This window comes from Cryptomeria japonica, chromosome 10 (assembly GCF_030272615.1).
Source record: "Cryptomeria japonica chromosome 10, Sugi_1.0, whole genome shotgun sequence".
Taxonomy (NCBI): Eukaryota; Viridiplantae; Streptophyta; class Pinopsida; order Cupressales; family Cupressaceae; genus Cryptomeria; species Cryptomeria japonica.
The window spans coordinates 553,261,131-553,283,277 of record NC_081414.1 but is presented as its reverse complement, the minus strand read 5'-3'; positions in this window follow the sequence as shown (position 1 = coordinate 553,283,277).

Sequence of the window (22,147 nt, the reverse complement as noted above, 5' to 3'; positions counted from 1 at the left end):
TTGTAATCATATGCAGAGGTTTTGGTCGATCATAGGTGATCGAATTAGGTTGGTGAAAGAGGTTTAAGACCTTTGGTACTGAGCGTAATCGGACCTGTATTCAGGCATAGGATATGCTATTCATGTAGTTCACTCTTCTTTCCAGATTGTAGTATGGATTTATTTTGTAGTCAGTGAGGCTCCTTTTGTGATGAGCAGTGTGCTCTAGGTTGTTGGCCTTCCTACATGTGTAGGCCCCTCTTTATGTAATCACATACTTACTGCAGAAGTATTATTTGACTGTGGGTAGGCTTCCCAACATGATTTTTCCCTTTACCGGGTTTTCCATGTACAAATCTTGGTGTTATCTTTTGTGGATGGTTGGTAAATGTTTTGTGGTTTATACTTGTGCTTAACTGTTATATCTATTATTCTGCTATTTGGTTTATGTATTCCGGTAATAAGGTTTTAATGCTTAAAGTTCTATAATCTATTAATAATTGATTCACCCCCCGCCCCCCCCCTCACAGTTGTTCACTGGTTATCTGTGTTGACTAACAAGTATTATTGCAATTGAGAGGGGAATTTGTTTTATTTTCAAAAAAGAGAAAGAAGAGAACAAATATTTTCAGTTGGTTAAAGGAATAAAGAATATTCAAAATGCAAATCAGATTTTGAGAGGGAACACTGTCAGCATCAGAATACTTCTAGAGTTTCCTTCTTCTCCATTTCTTCCATTTTCTTCTTCAATGTACAGGTTTTGAAGTTGGGATCTGGACAAATAAAATAGGGAAAATGTTCAGTCTAGGGCTAGATTTTTGTCCATAGAAAATGGGTATGTGAATTTTGTGGTAGCATTGATCAGTTTGGGCAGATTGAAGAAAATATTGTAATATTGTCTTTGTTTTGTGTTGTCAAATTACATATGAATTGAAGCATCCAGGATGTTTTAATTTGTCACTACAATATTTTTGCAGTTGTATAATTTGTGTATGGGCTTCTTCAAGGAAGAATTAAATTCTACATATAGGTTATTGTGAGTTTGAGAGAACAAAATAAATCTGTAAGAATGATTTTGCAATAATATAAGAGGTTGTGGTAATGTCAAGAATTGGTGCGAAAGGGCCACTGGTTTTTTAAATATCTACTATTCAATTTTCTATTCATTATCTTGGATTTGACTCTATGCCTAATAGATAGGAACTGATCTATGATATTCTCAGATTTGGCTCAGAAATAATCAATTTCATTAATAATCTTTTCTTTCCTTGTTTTTAATGGTAGGATTCGAATAGGATTCTTTACTCTCAGTTATGTGTCAATAATGTATAAAGTCATAATGGAGCCGATTCTAAAGAAATTCATGTGTTCTGATTCATTCCACTAAGAGTCATTTGTTGAATGCAATATTCATTATGAAATTGCTTAAGATTTATAAATATTGCAAAAAAGTCACCCCTAGGTCTCGCAGAGCCTGAAGTGTAGGGGAAATATTTATTTCCTATTAGTTGGCCAAGTCCAATGTTAGGATTGAGCATAAAGTCTAGCTACCTTTTAGATCTAAACATTTTGTTAATTAGGAAAAAACCAAAAAACCCAATGACTTGGAGCTTCTAGGCTACAAAATCTGTTGGGAGACTATGGTACAGGATTATGAGAGACTATATGTCATGATAGCAGTTGTCATAGCAGTACTATTGACACCAAACAAACAAGGACATGTATTTACAATTGGATGGGGTAGATTCCTCAAGCACGTGGCCATGTTTGCATGGGGACCATGTATGCTAGGGATGCTATATTTTTAGTTGCATCAGATTGTGTACAAGGGTGCACAGACACTCAGTTGTGGGCTCTCATTACTCAAAGTATGGGCATTTGAGCACATTTCGATATTCAGACCCATTCCAGATAGAAAGTTCATTCCAGATATGCCATATGTTTACTAATACAAAGAGGCATTGTCACGAGGTCTATATGAGTTCATATTGTACTGGTGTCACGAGTTGGATAAACTCAGGGAATTTACTTAGAGATTGTATAGAGATTATCTTAGATGGCCAAATGACACAGAGCATCTACCATACTGTCGACATGAGAGGTTCTTGATAGATTGGACTATTAATAGACAAAGAGTGATTAAGATACAACTGCTAGATAGGGTGAGATGATAGTTTGGTGAGCAGTAGGATGTGCCCACGGGTACAACATACTTCGCTTGGTAAAGTAGTGTGGCCTATTAAAATTTTGCTTAATTATAACCTAGATAATGGGGATGGGATTTAGATGTTGGAGATGCAGGTACTGAAGTAGAGTATGATAGATGGTTTGCAGAGCATCGTTGATACCACTAACAAATATAGAGGTTCCAGTACCTAGGTCATAGTAGGAGTTTCTTAGAGAGGAGGATTTGGATCAAGATGATGATGATGATGACAAGATAGATGATGAGGAGGAGGAGGATGAGGTTGAGGATGAGGATGAGGATGAGGAGGACAAGGAGGATGAGGATGAGGATGTTGGGAGTCTTATGCACATGCAAGTTGACCAGCTAGAGGATGAGCCACTACAGGTTGTACATTGGGGATGGTATAGACCAAATTAGAGATCTTGGTATATAAAGGGCCATAGTGAGGAGCTAGAGAGAGTGCATTGTAGAGTTGCAGAGATGGATATCTGAACTTTAGATAGAAAGAGATTAGATTAGGACTGAGCGAGATCAATTGGTAGCAGACAAAGATAGATATACAGATATATATATATATATATATATATATATATATATATATATATATATATAACAAAGATAACTAGTCTGATAGCTTCTCAGGACACAACGGTATCCCAGGTTTAGAGGATAGAGGAGGCCATGCGGGAGTTCATGAATTCTATCAGAGATGTCATTGTGTGGGAATTTGGGTGTATGCTATTTGAGTCAAGAGAGAAGGTGCGATACTGGAGGATGCTATATGAGAGTGCAGTTCCACTAGAGCAAAGAGTACCATCTTATTGGTCATGGTCTAGTATATGCAACTATGATTATGCTATGCGTTTTGAATATATATATATATATATTATGCAATGCAAAAAAGTGAATTTTTTTTTTTCTCTTATGTAATTCAACGAATAATGATAGTATGCAATTTTTTTTTTGTGTTTTTATGTGATGCAATGAATGATTATGATATGCAAATGTGCTAACCCATCAATGCAAGATGCAATTATTTTTGTATGCTAGAGTACTAAATCAAACTAACTATAAGGATTGACAAAAGAAATGTTAGCAAGAGGAAATTAGATAAAGAAAAATTAGTGATGAAGGAATATTGCTTTCACAAATGCAAAAAATGTAGGTGAGAGCCTTTATTTAATGTGAAAAAAATGGATATGACACACCATGGCATTGAAGACCAGGGCAATAATGCAATCCCATTTTGCATAAAGAAGACACATTGCAAACAATGAATGTTTTAACCATCCTAAGACATTGTGTTCGTCAAAGGTTGAGGTATGTGTGACAACCACAATGCGAACATGCCAACACAGAAACCTAAGACATACTTTCCCTAGAATGTTATGAAACATCCAACAAACAGAAGATAAAAAAAACTATGAGCCATCCCAGCCACTCTAAATCACTTAGGGACATCATCAAGCAACATAGAAACATGATCGAAGATACATCAATGAAAAGATAAGACTCACAAATCCAAACAAGTCAAACAACCACTCTGATCTTGTTGTCAAAATTGATAATGTTTGTTTGATGATAAGATGATCATGTTGTCAGGTTTTAGGAAATGCACTACCCCATCTAAGACAAGACATAGTCTGGTTTTGAGTATACCACACCCTATATAAGACACATGATAATGTTGATGTTGTTGGTGATTGATACGACAATTTCGATCAGTTTGAAAGCTTGCTTGGTTGAACAGTTCATCTATTAATGTGTGATTCATTAAGCACAATGTTTGTTGTGTTTTCTATCTATGTCTACTCACTTGCATATCTATGGACAAGAGGGATAGTTTATTAATGATATAAAACAAAATTTGATTGATTTTTAGATTTTTGTGCATTACAATTTTTAGGGTTTTTGAACTTTTTAATTTTTTTTGGTGCTTTTAAAGATATTTTATGATGTTTTTGGATTATTTCAAGACGTTTTTCAAATATTTTTGGATTATTTCAAGATATTTTTCAAATGTTTTTGGATTAGTTTAGGACCCTTTTTAAATGTTGTTGGATTATTTCATGACCTTTTTTGAATTTTTTTGGATTATTTCAAAATATTTTTTATTTTTTTTGCTTTTTCAAGACTTTAACATTTTTTATTTATTTGCCCCTAGTGTCTAGCAAGGCAAGGAATATGATGAATGGATAAAGGTAATATAGAGGCCATTTATTATGGAGACAAAGCATATTCAATTCTCAAGGGCTATCGTGCGATGGGATAAGGGATTGAATATGACAATGTAAAGCAATGACATGGCATGAGGGACATGTCAAGAGGTTTTTGAAACCATGTTTTGCATTTTACGTCCTTATGTCGGATCAAGATCAAGGGATGGAAAATAGTGTATGGACAGTGATAGAGACATACTTTTTGCTCGCTTGATGTAGACACATTTTGCTATGATGTACTATACTTGCAAGCCATGCTTGATACAGACAGACTAATTTTTGTACTCCATACTTTTGATATATATATATATGCAACTATGATTATGCTATGCATTATATATATATATATATATATATATATATATATATATATATATATATTATGCAATGCAAAAAAGTGAACTTTGTTTTTGTTTTTTTCTCTCTTATGTAATTCAACAAGTAATGATAGTATGCAATTTTTTTTTCTGTGTTTTTATGTGATGCAATGAATGATTATGATATGCAAATGTGCTAACCCATCAATGGAAGATGCAATTATTTTTGTTTACTAGAGTACTAAATCAAACTAACTATAAGGATTGACGAAAGAAATGTTAGCAAGAGGAAATTAGATGAAGAAAAATTAGTGATGAAGGAATATTGCTTTCACAAATGCAAAAAATGTAGGTGAGAGCCTTTATTTAATGTGAAAAAAATGGATATGACACACCATGGCATTGAAGACCAGGGCGATAATGCAATCCCATTTTGAATAAAGAAGACACATTGCAAACAATGAATGTTTTAACCATCCGAAGACATTGTGTTCATCAAAGGTCGAGGTATGTGTGACAACCACAATGCGAACATGCCAACGCAGACACCTAAGACATACTTTCCCTAGAATGTTATGAAACATCCAACAAACAGAAGATAAAATAAACCATGAGCCATCCCAGCCACTCTAAATCACTTAGGGACATCATCAAGCAATATAGAAACATGATCGAAGATACATCAATGAAAAGATAAGACTCACAAATCCAAACAAGTCAAACAACCACTCTGATCTTGTTGTCAAAATTGATAATGTTTGTTTGATGATAAGATGATCATACTATCAGGTTTTAGGAAATGCAGTACCCCATCAAAGACAAGACATAGTCTGGTTTTGAGTATACCACACCTTATATAAGACACATATAATGTTGATGTTGTTGGTGATTGATACAACAATTTCGATCAGTTTGAAAGCTTGCTTGGTTGAACAGTTCATCTATTAATGTGTGATTCATTAAGCACAATGTTTGTTGTGTTTTCTATCTATGTCTACTCACTTGTATATCTATGGACAAGAGGGATAGTTTATTAATGATATAAAATGAAATTTGATTGTTTGTTAGATTTCTATGTTTTACAAATTTTAGGGTTTTTGAACTTTTTTTTTTTTTTTGTGCTTTTTAAGATATTTTACGATGTCATTGGATTATTTCAAGACGTTTTTCAAATATTTTTGGATTATTTCAAGATATTTTTCAAATGTTTTTGGATTAGCTTAGGACCTTTTTCAATTGTTTTTGGATTATTTCATGACCTTTTGTGAATGTTTTTGGATTATTTCAAGACATTTTTTTTTCCTTTTTCAAGACTTTAACATTTTTTATTTATTTGCCCCTAGTGTCTAGCAAGACAAGGAATATGATGAATGGATAAAGGGAAGATAGAGGCCATTTATTATGGACACAAAGAAGATTCAATTCTCAAGGGCTATCGTGCAATGGGATAAGGGACTGGATATGACAATGTAAAGCAATGACATGGCATGAGGGACATGTCAAGAGGTTTTTGAAACCATGTTTTGTATTTTACATCCTTACGTCGGATCAAGATCAAGGGACCGAAAAGAGTGTATGGACAATGATAGGATATAGATAGGATAAGAAAGATCAAAAATGGATAAGGGATATGATTAGGATAAGGGAAATAGACAAGGTGAAGCCCATAAGATGTATGATGCTAATAGAAAATCCCTAGCCTTATCAAGACCAAAGGTGAAAAAGGGGATATGGATATAGATAGGATAATGGATTTGAGGGATGAAGGATAATGAAGGACGATAGGATAGTGAAGGGCAATATGATATGATAGGATAATGTTAAGCAATTGCAACTAGTGAGTGTTGAGCCATCCTTCATGACCTTAGTTAGTATTTTCTCTACTTGTGCTATGAATATAATTGAAAAGGGATGAGGATATTGATTGATTCCAATCATTGTAAAATTGTTGGTAAAAGTGAGCTGTAGAAAACGGGCTTGTTCATTCATCTTGGTGACAAAGTGTTTATATTGGATGTCATTATTCCAAATGGCTTGAGTTTTTATATTTGACACATTTACAAATAGGGATATTGATTTGAGATATCATTGGTAGAGATCTTCTTGTAGTGTGTAAGCCAAGAGATCACATAGTTTTTGGATCAAAAGAGGAACCAGATAGGGTAATGCTACAGTTGGGAAAATGTGAAATAAATCATGTTTGTAAACTTTCTGCTGGTTTTTAAGGCTATTTTTGGATCGCAAATGAAATTTTATACGTTTCAAATGGTACCCATACCATTTCTCATGTATGGGCAATGGTTTTGCAACTATTTCGCTCATTTTTGTGTTGCTGGTGATATAAAAAATGACCCAAAAATGTTGAACACACCTTTCTTTATTGTAGATTGTTTGGGAAGGGTTTGGATGAATTGGACATTTTCATTAGAGGTGATGTTTGCAGAGTGGTTGCCTATGTGCCAGGGTGGTGTAATTTTAACAAATATTGCAAAGAATGTAAACTACAAAGTTTTTAGATTTAAAGGGTTAAATGGAAGTACTAGAGAAGATATTACTGTCGGTAAGGAGTATGGAATTCTATATTGGAAAAGATTCAATCTGAAAAAAAAATTCTTACCCCCATAATGAAATGTTAAAGGTAAGTATCTTCAATCAAATAAATAAATTGCAAAACAATAATATTCTCACCTACAGGTGAAAGTTTTTTATTTACAAAAAATGAAGGTCAAGTGAAATATTCCACCTGTACATTATTAGGGAAAGTGAAATATGTCAATTAAATATTCTTGTCCAATATGAAAATAATTTCCCAAAGGGATATGCTATAGTAACTTTTCACTTTGAGGTGAAAAGTATTTTCACAAAAGAAAGTAAAGACAAAAGGGGAGAACAAAACAAATTTGGTAGGAAATTGAATGAAAGAGAGAGCCAAAGTGTAGCTAGGCAAATATTTTTGTTAAGAGAAAATATTTCATGGGAGGAGGTAATGAATAGTTGAAAAGGACAAAGCTTATTGTTGTTGGCAATTGGAGGAATTGATTATGTGTTGCATTAATGTTTTGTTATTGATGGCAACATCAGCTATTTTGAATGTTTACCGGTTTCCAATAGGTTCTGGTAGAGCGGTTGGATTATGATATTGATCTGGTATGCTCTGGTATGCTTCGGTTTGTGGAATTGGTTTAGATCTGTCATTCATGCTATTCAGATGTGTATCACAATTAGTTGGTTCGAGATTTGATCACTCAAGAGCTATCATTTGTTCTAGTAACCCTTTTGGTCACCAGTAAGGGTTTTACCGGTAGAGCTTTGTTAAAGATCTTTTGATGCACGTGATAAGTGGTGTTGATGTGGCTTCTAGATGGCTTTTAGGATGTTGTTGGTTATCTTGTTCATGTTCCCATTGATCGATGGTGTTGGATTTGGGTCTAGACCTAATGCTATCTTATTCGGCTAAGTTGTGGACCAGTTTATGTAACATGTTGGTGGATGATCCCGATGTGTTGCCGGTTGGGTTTATTGATTGGATTATGTTGTTTCGGTCTTAGATTGACTTGGTTGATCATTGGATTGACGGTTTATGTTATGAATTTATTGTATTATCTTTTAGGTGGCCGACCTAATTGTTTAGGTCCCGGGTTGGTATAAATATGATGTAAGATCTCTTTGTAGATCATGGGATAAAGGTTATGGGATTATCTGTGTGTGAATAAGGTTGTAATCATATGCAAAAGTTTAAGACCTCTGGTACTAAGTGTAATCGGATCTATATTCAGGCATAGGATATGTTATTCGTGCAGTTCACTCTTCTTTCCAGATTGTAGTCTTGATTTATTTTGTAGTCAGTGAGGCTCCTTTTGTGATGAGAAGTGTGCTCTAGGTTGTTGGCCTTCCTACATGTGTAGGCCCCTCTTTATGTAATCAAATATTTACTGCAAAAGTATTATCTAACTATGGGTAGGCTTCCCAACATGGTTTTTTCCTTTACCGGGTTTTCCATGTACAAATCTTGGTGTTATCTTTTGTGGATGGTTGGTAAATGTTATGTGGTTTATACTTGTGCTTAACTGTTATATCTGTTATTTCGCTATTTGGTTTATGTATTCCGGTAATAAGGTTTTGTAGTCACATAAATCTGTCCAGTTTAATTAAATGAATATTCGCTATTTATTTGATTAAAAACCCACTAGTTGTCAGTTAATTAAATTAATATTTAATTGATTCATCTTCAAACATTCTCCTATTAATTAAATAAATTATTTAATTTATTTTAATTAATTCACTATACCAAATTCCCATTCAATTAAATGAATAAATCATATTTATTTCATTTAATCCCCTTTTCCTCTTTTAAAAAAATTAAATAGAACATTTATTTAAAACATTTATCCCCCCCCCCCAACTTGCATTTTCCTACATCTCCCACTTGCCCTTCCTAAATTCTTCTAGAACCTATCTAATCCTAATCAATTAGCCTAATCCATCCCCTAATTATTGTCACATTCCTAAGCAACTTGAAGTCACTTCTCAAAGACTTCAAAGTCTTTGAAAAGCATTAAATGCTTGGTGTGATCAACAAGTTAACCTCTAAAGTCTTCCAAACCACTTATGGCTCTTACATGACCATTTATGGTTAACCCCTAACACAACCCTCATGTGACTCATGTGTCTCTTCAAGCATTTATTGCTTTGACCATGGTTATCCCTTTTTACCTTTGCACAAGAGTTTATCCATTGGATAAAAGCTTTATTCTTTGAATAAAGAATTTATTCACTCAACCCAACCTTGACCTTAACTCCCAAGTTAACTCTCAGGTCATGTCAAGCATTTAATGCTTATTCCCTCTCCTCTCAACCTATCTCATACGGACACTTGTCATCCTGGGATTGGGTTGAAAGCCATCACATGGATTGAATATCATTCAATCCTGACCCTTGTTGAGATTAGTCAATCTCAACCATCCATTGCTCCATTTTTCCTATAAATAGAGCTCATTTCTTCATAATCTAGATCTTGAAAACTTGTATGCATCTAAGTTATAGAGAATTTTAGAGAGCATTTAGCATAAATCACTAATATATTGTTATTTTGGCCTAAAATAAATCATTTTAGCATCTTAGCATCTAATATTAGCTTTTGTTCACATCTGCATAAGCATTTTAGAGTAAACATTTCAATCTTGAACCTGCATAAGCATTCATAGTGCAAAAAGTTGTTGAGAGCTACACTAGTTTGGAACTTGGAGAAGAGAGGAACAAAGGAGAAGGAGCTAAGAGCATGTTAGGAGGCATTTGGAGATGTCACATTATATTTACTTTCCTAGTTAAATATTTCTTCATGTTTTTGGTGTCTCTTTTGATATGCCTGCTTAGATTAGTTTTTGGTTGATTAACACTAATGATTTCTTGTGTTTTTGTGTGTTATTCCACCACAGGTTCTAGTCTAACCATTGTCCATTTTGCAGAGAATCATGTTTTAATGCTTAAAGTTCTATAATCTATTAACAACTGATTCACCCCCCCCAACCCCCCTCTCAGTTGTTCACCGGTTATCTGTGTTGTCTAACAATTATTATTGCAATTGAGAGGGGAATTTGTTTTATTTTCAAAAAAGAGAAAGAAGAGAACAAATATTTTCAGTTGGTTAAAGGAATAAAGAATATTCAAAATGCAGATCAGATTTTGAGAGGGACAACTGTCAACATCAGAATACTTTTGGAGCTTCCTTCTTCTCTATTTCTTCCTTTTCCTTCTTCAATGTACACGTTTTGAAGTTGGGATCTAGAGAAATAAAATAGGGAAAATGTTCAGCCTAGGGCTAGTTTTTTGTCCATAGAAAATGGGTATTTGAATTTTGTGGTAGCATTAATTAGTTTGGGCAGATTGAAGAAAATATTGTAATATTGTCTTTGTTTTGTGTTGTCAAATTACATATGAATTGAAGCATCCAGGATGTTTTAATTTGTCACTACAATATTTTTGCAGTTGTATAATTTGTGTATGGGCTTCTTCAAGGAAGAATTAAATTCTATATATAGGTTATTGTGAGTTTGAGAAAACAAAATAGATCTGTAAGAATGATTTTGCAATAATATAAGAGGTTGCGGTAATGTCAAGCATTGGTGCGAAAAGGCCACTGGTTTTTTAAATATCTACTATTCAATTTTCTATTCATTATATTGGATTTGACTCTATGCCTAATAGATAGGAACTGATCTATGATATTCTCAGATTTGGCTTAGAAATAATCAATTTCATTAATAATCTTTTCTTTCCTTGTTTTTAATGGTAGGATTAGAATAGGATTCTTTACTCTCAGTTATGTGTCAATAATGTATAAAGTTAGAATGGAGCCAATTCTAAAGAAATTCATGTGTTCTGATTCATTCCACTAAGATTCATCTATTGAATGCAATATTCATTATGAAATTGCTTAAGATTTATAAATATTGCAAAAGAGTCACCCCCTAGGTCTCGCAGAGCCTGAAGTGTAGGGGAAATATTTATTTCCTATTAGTTGGCCAACTTCAATGTTAGGATTGAGCATAAAGTCTAGCTACCTTTTAGATCTAAACATTTTGTTAATTAGGAAAAAACCAACAAACCTGATGACTTGGAGCTTCTAGGCTACAAAATCTGTTGGGAGACTATGGTACAAGATTATGAGAGACTATATGTCATGATTGCAGTTGTCATAGCAGGACTATTGACACCAGACAAACAAGGACATGTATTTACAATTGGATGGGCTAGATTTCTCAAGCACATGGCCATAGAGAGTATAATGTTTGCATGGGGACCATGTATGCTAGGGATGTTATATTTTTAGTTGCATCAGATTGCATACAAGGGTGTACAAACACTCAGTTGTGGGCTCTCATTATTCAAAGTATGGGCATTTGAGCATATTGCAGTATTCATACCCATTCTAGATAGAAAGTTCATTCCAGATATGCCATATGTTTACTAATATAGAGAGGCATTGTCACAAGGCCTATATGGGTTCATATTGTACTGGTGTCACAAGTTGGATAAACTTAGAGAATTTACTTAGAGATTGTATAGAGATTATCTCAGATGGCCAGATGACATAGAACATCTACCATATTGTCGACATGAGAGGTTCGTGATAGACTGGACTATTAATAGACAAAGAGTGATTAAGATTCAACTGCTAGATAGGGTGAGATGATAGTTTGGTGAGCAGTAGGATGTGCCCATAGGTACAACATACTATGCTTGATCAAGTAGTGTGGCCTATTAAAAGTTTGCTTAATTACAACCTAGACAATGGGGATGGGATTGAGATGTTGGAGATGTAGGTACTAAAGTAGAGTATGATAGATTGTTTGCAGAGCATCATCGATACCACTAGCAAATCTAGAGGTTCCAGTACCTAGGTCACAGTAGGAGTTTCTTAGAGAGGAGGATTTGGATCAAGATGATGATGATGATGACAAGGATGATGATGAGGATGAGGAGGATGAGGATGTGGAGGATGAGGATGAGGATGAGTAGGACAAGGAGGATGAGGATGAGGATGTTGGGATTCCTATGCACATGTAGGTGGACCAGCCAGAGGATGAGCCGCTACAGGTTGTACTATTGCGGATGATATAGACCAAATTAGAGATCTTGTTATATACAGGGCCATAGTGAGGAGCTAGAGAGAGTGAATTGTAGAGTTGCAGAGATGGATATCTAAACTTTAGATAGAGAGAGATTAGATTAGGACTATGCAAGATCAATTGGTAGCAGACAAAGATAGATATACAAAGAGGGATATATATATAGAACAAAGATAACTATCTGATAGCTTCTAAAGACACAACGGTATCCCAGGTTTAGTGGATAGAGGAGGCCATGCGGGAGTTCATGAATTCTATCAGAGATGTCATTGTGTGGGAATTTGGGTGTATGCTATTTGAGTCAAGAGAGCAGGTGCGATACTGGAGGATGCTATATGAGAGTGTAGTTCCACTAGAGAAAAGAGCACCATCTTATCAGTCATGGTCTAGTATAGAGAGAAAATCTCACTCGCAGAGGACACATAGAAACATGGGAGTGATTGGGCTAGGGCAACCAACATAGACAGGACTAGGGATAGGAGGAGCTTCATCTTGAGGACAGGATAGAGGCTACGAGGACAGAGGGATCACCTAGTGATAGAGACATACTTTTTGCTCGCTTGATGTAGACACATTTTGCTATGATGTACTATACTTGCAAGCCATGCTTGATACAGACAGACTAATTTTTGTACTCCATACTTTTGATATATATATATATGCAACTATGATTATGCTATGCATTATATATATATATATATATATATATATATATATATATTATGCAATGCAAAAAAGTGAACTTTGTTTTTGTTTTTTTCTCTCTTATGTAATTCAACAAGTAATGATAGTATGCAATTTTTTTGTCTGTGTTTTTATGTGATGCAATGAATGATTATGATATGCAAATGTGCTAACCCATCAATGGAAGATGCAATTATTTTTGTATACTAGAGTACTAAATCAAACTAACTATAAGGATTGACGAAAGAAATGTTAGCAAGAGGAAATTAGATGAAGAAAAATTAGTGATGAAGGAATATTGCTTTCACAAATGCAAAAAATGTAGGTGAGAGCCTTTATTTAATGTGAAAAAAATGGATATGACACACCATGGCATTGAAGACCAGGGCGATAATGCAATCCCATTTTGAATAAAGAAGACACATTGCAAACAATGAATGTTTTAACCATCCGAAGACATTGTGTTCATCAAAGGTCGAGGTATGTGTGACAACCACAATGCGAACATGCCAACGCAGACACCTAAGACATACTTTCCCTAGAATGTTATGAAACATCCAACAAACAGAAGATAAAATAAACCATGAGCCATCCCAGCCACTCTAAATCACTTAGGGACATCATCAAGCAACATAGAAACATGATCGAAGATACATCAATGAAAAGATAAGACTCACAAATCCAAACAAGTCAAACAACCACTCTGATCTTGTTGTCAAAATTGATAATGTTTGTTTGATGATAAGATGATCATGTTGTCAGGTTTTAGGAAATGCACTACCCCATCTAAGACAAGACATAGTCTGGTTTTGAGTATACCACACCCTATATAAGACACATGATAATGTTGATGTTGTTGGTGATTGATACGACAATTTCGATCAGTTTGAAAGCTTGCTTGGTTGAACAGTTCATCTATTAATGTGTGATTCATTAAGCACAATGTTTGTTGTGTTTTCTATCTATGTCTACTCACTTGCATATCTATGGACAAGAGGGATAGTTTATTAATGATATAAAACAAAATTTGATTGATTTTTAGATTTTTGTGCATTACAATTTTTAGGGTTTTTGAACTTTTTATTTTTTTTTGGTGCTTTTAAAGATATTTTATGATGTTTTTGGATTATTTCAAGACGTTTTTCAAATATTTTTGGATTATTTCAAGATATTTTTCAAATGTTTTTGGATTAGTTTAGGACCTTTTTTAAATGTTGTTGGATTATTTCATGACCTTTTTTGAATTTTTTTGGATTATTTCAAAATATTTTTTATTTTTTTTGCTTTTTCAAGACTTTAACATTTTTTATTTATTTGCCCCTAGTGTCTAGCAAGGCAAGGAATATGATGAATGGATAAAGGTAATATAGAGGCCATTTATTATGGAGACAAAGCATATTCAATTCTCAAGGGCTATCGTGCGATGGGATAAGGGATTGAATATGACAATGTAAAGCAATGACATGGCATGAGGGACATGTCAAGAGGTTTTTGAAACCATGTTTTGCATTTTACGTCCTTATGTCGGATCAAGATCAAGGGATGGAAAATAGTGTATGGACAGTGATAGGATATGGATAGGATAAGAAAGATCAAAAATGGATAAGCGATATGATTAGGATAAGGGAAATGGACAAGGTGAAGCCCATAAGATGTATGATGCTAATAGAAAATCCCTAGCCTTATCAAGACCAAAGGTGAAAAAGGGGATATGGATATAGATAGGATAATGGATATGAGGGATGAAGGATAATGAAGGACGATATGATAGTGAAGGGCAATATGATATGATAGAATAATGTAAATGAAACCTGCCCCCAAGTGCAGAATGCAAGGAGATGAAAGATTACACATGACACCTATTTGCCAAGTTTTCACCATGGTACTTGCCCAAGGTGCATGCTTGCTAGTTTTCACTAGTGGATAAATTATTTTTCTTTACTTTTAATTTTTTTTTTCTTTTTTCAATTTTTTTTCTTTTTTTCTATTTCACACAAGGCACCTATTTGCTAGGATTTCACCAAGGTGATGCTTTTTCACTTTTTTTTTGTATTTGACTTTTTAGTAGAAAATGGACACATGATAGGGGATGGAAGAAGGACTCAAGCACCTTGTTGTTTGGATGGTAGCCTTCCAAAATGGACCATGACTATTAAAAGTATGCTCAAAGATGTTGGCAAGATAATGACATGGAAATGAAATGGGATGAAGGTAAGGATTTATACAAAAGATTATATTAGAGGGATGGAAGGGTGGAAAATATGGATTGGATAATGGATAGGGTATTGGAAAAATTATGCTTGAGTGGATGGAAATGTTGGCAAGATCAACATTGGCACACACCTTGAGGGATGGTGGACTGATGGAGGAAAAGTGGATCTCAGATTTTGAGATTTAGATATAGGAAAGGATGGTGATTTGAAAGCTAGAAAATGTTTGAACAAAGGAATATAAATTTTGGATGTCAACTTGTATTTTCTTTAGACTACTTTGCTTCAAGGAGCTGCTTAGGAATCACCATGATTTTTTATTTTTTATTCTTTTGTGGTTTCTTGGAACACATTACTTGTACAAGCTCCTTAGGAACCCATATAGCTTTTGACTTTTTCTTCTTTTTCTCTATAGGCTTTTGTGGCATTTTGGATATTTCTTTTTTGTTTTGGATCATATTTTTCTTTGTTTTGACATGTCAATTAGATGGGACATGTTGATCCTTAAATGCATGTGAATTTTTGGACTTATGGACTTTATGCTTGGCATCCAAATTGCTTGGAATAGTGGGATTAATGGATGGATAAGAATGAAATGGAGGTCGTTTGGATGGGTGAAAGGTTCTCAAGGATGTGTGCCTTTATTGATCTTAAATAGTGGATGAAGGGATATAAGGACCTAAGATGGATGGAAGAGATGAAGTGTTAGGTATATGTTTGGATTTTGATGGAGGGATGTAGGATTTAGTAGGGGTACCAATGCCTTTCTAGTGAGCTATGCAACCATGGTCATGACAATTATGATTTATTTTGATATTGAGGAGTTCTAAAATACCTTTCTTGTGGAGGTTGACCTCTTTGCCTTGATAAATCTTTTGCCCAATGGGATACTTGTTGGTTTGATAGGAAGACATGAGTCCATTCTAAGTGGAGGAACTCATTTGATATGTAGGGGGTTCATGACGGATACTAGGAGAAATAATAAGTTCTTGACGGAGACTAGGATCATGCGGTGGACATGGAGCAATGATAGGATCTTTAGGTAGAATAGGAAGAATGATAGGTTCATCTCAGGAGATGGAATATTGTGGGGGACATGAAGGATTAATACATGGAGATGAAGAAATGGTATAATCTTGTGGAGGATCTAGAGGGGTGATGGGATCTTGACAAGAAGGGTGATCATCGAATTCTACTTTAAGGGTGCTTTTCTCTTGAATTTCAACGAGATCATTGGAAAGGATCAAAGGGATATCTTGATCTTGCTTAGAAAGTGGAATGTCAATGGGATTTAAAATAATATTTTGTTCATGAAATGGAAGGGGATCATTTCGGATAGGATGGTCTGAGATGGTGGAATCATCAAAGGAAATGATATCTTGGTCAATAGATAAATGGGATTGTTCATTCTTGGTATCTTTGTCTTGATCTTCATTCTTTGAGTCATCCTCTTGACATGGGGTATTATTTTGAATATGCATGCGGGATTTTGGGAAGGAATCAATGTTTTGATATGAGGGAGATGGACTTTGAATGAGATCCTCTTAAATAGGTTTGATGGGAAATGAAGCACATGGTGACATTGGGTCTATCATTTTTGAAGCATGGCAGGGACTTGCATCATAAATTGAGTTAGCATGGAGATCTATTGTGGATAGACCTTGGGAGGTATCAATGGATGTATGAATTGATGGAGATGGTGTAGATTGCTCATGTGAAACTTCAAAAGATGAAGGAATGGTAGAAGGCATGGAGGCTACTTGAGAGTCAATTTTTCATGGGAAGATGAGCAATTGCTAGACATGGGTAGATGACCATGTTCAAAATTAATCTTTTGTGTATAAACTAGTATTTGAATCAAATCATTAAGAGTTTTGGTTTTTTTTTTTGTCGTTTGGTTGATCTTGTTTTTTATATTACTTGGACATTTGAGGACATAAAAGGACATTCATTGACATGTGATGCAATTGGAGAAAAATTCAATTGTGTAATTGTATGTGACATTGTGACCTTGATAAGTGTTGACTCTATTGTGCAATTAAATGTGGTAGTGAGGGTTGTGTAGTTGCTTGAAAAATACCTAGTTACATTGGAAGAAAAGTTGGTTCAAAATTGGGTGATGGCCCTAGTTGAATTATACCAAACTTTGGTTGCATGATATTACCCCTTGGTTGTGTCATGTTGAACTCTGGTCATGTTAGACTGAATATGTTTTGATTTGAGATTTGATTGAACATAGTTTGATCAAATGAGGTTTGAGTTGGGACTTGGTCGAACGAAGCTTGATTTGGGACTTGATCAAATGAAACATGATTTGGGACTTGGTTAAAGTTTACAGTTTTTATTTGAAATTGTTTCATCATGTCTATTTGGGAGATGAGAGCTTGTATGTCTAATTGTGTGATGAGAGCTTGTACATCAACTAACTCAAAGTTTTGGTTTGGACCTTTAAATTTTTGAAATAGTTTGGACATTTCGGATCTAATCTTTTCACTATTTTTTAGTTTTTGTTCTAAGATCTTTGTTTCTTGAGCTAGTTTCTCCTCTAGTTTTTGTATTGGGCATGACAAGTTTGTGATAACTCAATGATGAACCATGAGTACCAAAGCAGTACTAAGAGGGGGGGGGGTGAATCAGTACAAACACAAATATAGTCCAAAACTGGTTTGACATCAAATACCCCAAATGACTAACAAACAGGGATACCGGTAAAACAAAGTGCAACCGGTAACATCCAGTACAGCTCACTTAGTCATGAACCAGTCACTCAATAAGCTACCCTCTTTGCTCAATACTACTATATCATTATATTCTCATGCTTAAACAGGTAAACTTAACCATCAGATCTTCACAACAGTGAGTTCAATATGTTTTATAGATAGGCATAAAACATAGAACCTTCATATGCTTAATAGGTAAAACAAAACATCACAAGACAAAAGCATTTCACATGACACACATATTTTTCACGTGGAAACCCAACTGGGAAAAACCACGGTGGAGATGAATACCCACAAGTTGCTTTTTGAACTCTTTAGAAGTCCACTCTGTTAGGAGCCTTGTCTAGTTAAGGACATTATAATAGGTTCTAGTAGTAACCGATCCTGTTAGGGATCACCCAGTTAAGGGTTAAACCCGATAGGGTCACCTTGTTAGAGGATTTCAAGAACTCAATAGCTGAAAGGATCTCCTAAGCTCTCTAGCTTCTCAGAACTCATTAGCCTTGAGTTACCTAGTTAAGGGATTTTAATCAAGCCAGTTAAGACCACCCGATTCAAGGGATTTTGAATCAAGCCAGTTAAGGCTACCCTGTTAGGGGATTTTACAACTGTTGAAGTGGTTAGAGATCAATAGGAATTACAATGATTTTTTAACAACACTAAATGCTAATGCAGATCCGTTTAGGCTCCTCTTCACCTTCTGCACATTCACTTTGCAGATATCTCTTCTCTCCTTTGGTCTGGCAAGAATCACATATCACTTCTCTTGGATACACACTCATAAATTTTGCCAACAACTTCAGAAAGAAACACAACATTGACCTTATAAGAAACATACAGGTCGGTAGCAAAAACCCTAAACCCTAAACCTATTAGGTTAAGCAATTCAAACTATTCAATCCTGACCATTGAATCATACTACATTAAATGCAACAATCTTGAATCCATCTCAAGACATTCTCCATCATCCATTATCCACCGATTTCATGGCGGCTGATAACCCTTTACGCGTTATCACCGTTTGATAGACTTTGCTCATTCCTAAGGTAGATAGGAATAGTCTTCTTCATGCAAGATCCTTCACGCGCATAGAGCTTACGTGGCAACACGATCTGTCCTCCATCATACTGCTAACTCATCGCACAAAGATCACCGATTGAGTCACACAAACTTGAGGTACTCCAACCGGAAACCCTGAAGTGGAAGCTACCTACCAACCGGTAGTCATACAATGCTTCCATGTGCCGGTTCCCATAACTACATGCCGGTTCCCATAACTACATGCCGGTTCACCTTGAACAAATGTGCCACTTCACTTTGGCATATAAACCGGTTCATACATATGTCAGTTCCTCTCTCTTCACCTATCACATGTGCTGGTTCACACCATGTCTCATATTGACATCAATGATAACATACAATATCATTATGTCTTCATGCCGGTTCACGTAATGCCATACCGGTTCACATAATACCAACAATCTCCCCCTTTGGCATTGATGGCAATATACAAAAGATATCTTCTCTGCTTCACATCTTCTCCCCATTTGCTACAGATATCTTTTCGCTTCACTCCTTCTCCCCCTTTGACAACAATGCCAAAGTGGAGGTACAGTCATCACTGTTTCATCATGTTGCTCCCCCTGAGGAGTAGCATCTTTCAACACACCAATCAACCAAAAATTTGTCTTTCTAGTACCTGATTGATGTGGAACAATCACTTTTAGTTCACCTCCTGAAGGGGCAATACCCCTAATTCACCTCTCAAATGCACAAATGTTGTCTTTAGGAGAGGCTTGGTGAATATGTCTGCTAACTGCTCCTTACTGAACACATGCTCCAGTGCAATCTCTTTATTCTGAACCTTTTCCCTCAAGAAATGATACTTAAGCTCAAAATGCTTGCTTCTAGAATGTAAAACCAGATTCTTTGATATATTGATAGCAGTTGCGTTATCACAGAATATACTTATGCGTTCAGATATAGGGATCTTGAAGCCTTCTAGTACATGCTTCATCCAGATTGTCTGAGTGCAGTTCATGAAAGCTGCAACATACTCCACTTCCGCTATAGACTGAGAGATACAACTCTTCTTTTTACTCATCCATGAGACCAGTCTACCACCGAGAAAGAATGCACCATCGATTGTGCTTTTCTAGTCATCCACATTGCCTGCCCAATCAGCATCTGTGAACACTTTCAGATTGAAATTATTGTTGTATGGGTACCACAATCCATAGTCAATTGTTCCCTTCAGATACCTAAGAATCCACTTGACTGAAATCAAGTGAGATTCTCTTGGACTCTTTTGGAATCTTGCAGTAATGCCAACTGCATGTGCAATATCTTGTCTGCTATGCACTACATAATGCAACTTACCAATCATTGATCGGTATTCCTTCTCATCAACCAGTGCAGAATCATCCTTTTTTGTCAATTTGCAACCGGTCACCATCGGTGTACCAACTGGTTTGCCATCTTCCATGCCAAAAATCTTCAACATCTCTTTGACATATTTGGACTGAGTGATAAAGATTCCATCTTTCATCTGCTGGATCTATAGTCTAATGAAGAACTTAATCTCCCCTATGAGTGACATCTCAAACTCTTTCTTTACATCTCATCAACAAAATCATGACTCATCTTGTCATCTCTACCAAAGATGATGTCATCAACAAAAACTTCACAGATCAGGATCTGATCTCCTTCAGACTTCAAGTAGATATTGCTATCTTCACTTGTTCTCTCAAATCCAATCTTCACAAGATGGGAATGTAGGCGCTCATACCATACCCTAGGAGCTTACTTTAGACCATATAATGCTTTATGTAGCCTACATACCATGTCACTGTCTTTAGATAGGGCAAACCTATTAAAATGTGGCGACTGATTAGCAAAATACTGTACACTTAGCACGTATCCTCACCGGGGTCTGGGGCTGGGCCAGGCCCTAGGCAGGGGTTCGGGGGTGTGAGGCCTCACCTTGACTCAGTCTAACATTTCAGTGGATTTTATATTTAGACTATTATGGATACTTTATTTTGATGCATTTTGAAACTTAGAACTTATATGATTTCAGGATTTGGATAACATTTCTATGTTTTGATGATTTACTTATATGCTTTATGAGATGGAACACTACATGATTGTTAGATAAGATGATATTGCAATGATAGATGTCGTTATTGAATTTGCAGGACTTTACTATGATAATAGAACTATGATATATGGTTAAGTTCATGTGAATTGGGATGAAATTGCTTATGTGAAATTGCTTGACAAAAGATGTAATTAATCTGTGCAGATGAAAATTGTATGCAAGTGATGATGTGTATTGTTATTCCTTTGAATTATATTATATGTGGATATTTGAAAGTACTAATGTGTAAATTGAGATGCGCAGGAAATTGACCATGTGACCATGGAAAATTGCGGAGAACCAAACCTAGACTTATGTTTGTTCGTAAGCCAGGGGTTGTCTATTTGGAGAGACAACACCCCATTTGTGTTGTATTTTTATTCGTAACAGTATATGCTGCATGTGTGTTAAGTGTTATTTAAATTTAATGTGTAAAAACCACAAGAGACGATTTCATGTTTTAATTTGTAAAAGTGTTTTATTTGTGTCACTTGACACGTGTGGATTTAAGTTTAAATGTTTTATTTTTGTCTCTTGGTGGGAAAGTGTTCAACTACAGCTTTTTCAAATAATGTTACGTGATGTCATAAATACCTAGGGAAAGGAATCTTCAGAGAGGTCAACATATGTTTGACCCGAAAATAAACTTCAGAGGGGTTTAAAATGGGTTAAATGAACACCTAGGGGTAGTTTAATAGGGTTTCCTAAAGCCCATAAGGTATACCTAAGGGTTAGGGGTAATTTTAGGCAAGTTTCTACTCCTAAGTGACCTTTTTGACACTTTAAAAATTGGCTTTTCTGAGTTGTGCGAAAATTGAAATTAGAAGTTTGATCTTAGTTGTAAACTTTCCTATTCGAATGAGAGTCTTTTTCCCATTCTATCTTACTTTTATTTTTGAGTTTTAGAAACTTGTGGGAACTAAGAGAATGGGCTTCTTAAGCAAGAATTTGAGAATTTGAGGGTAATCACCCACTCTCCATTTTTGGAGACAAAGAAAATTTTGAATAGAATAGAAAAGATTTGAATAGAAAAAAATTTGGATTGGGCAGCTCTTTCTCAAAT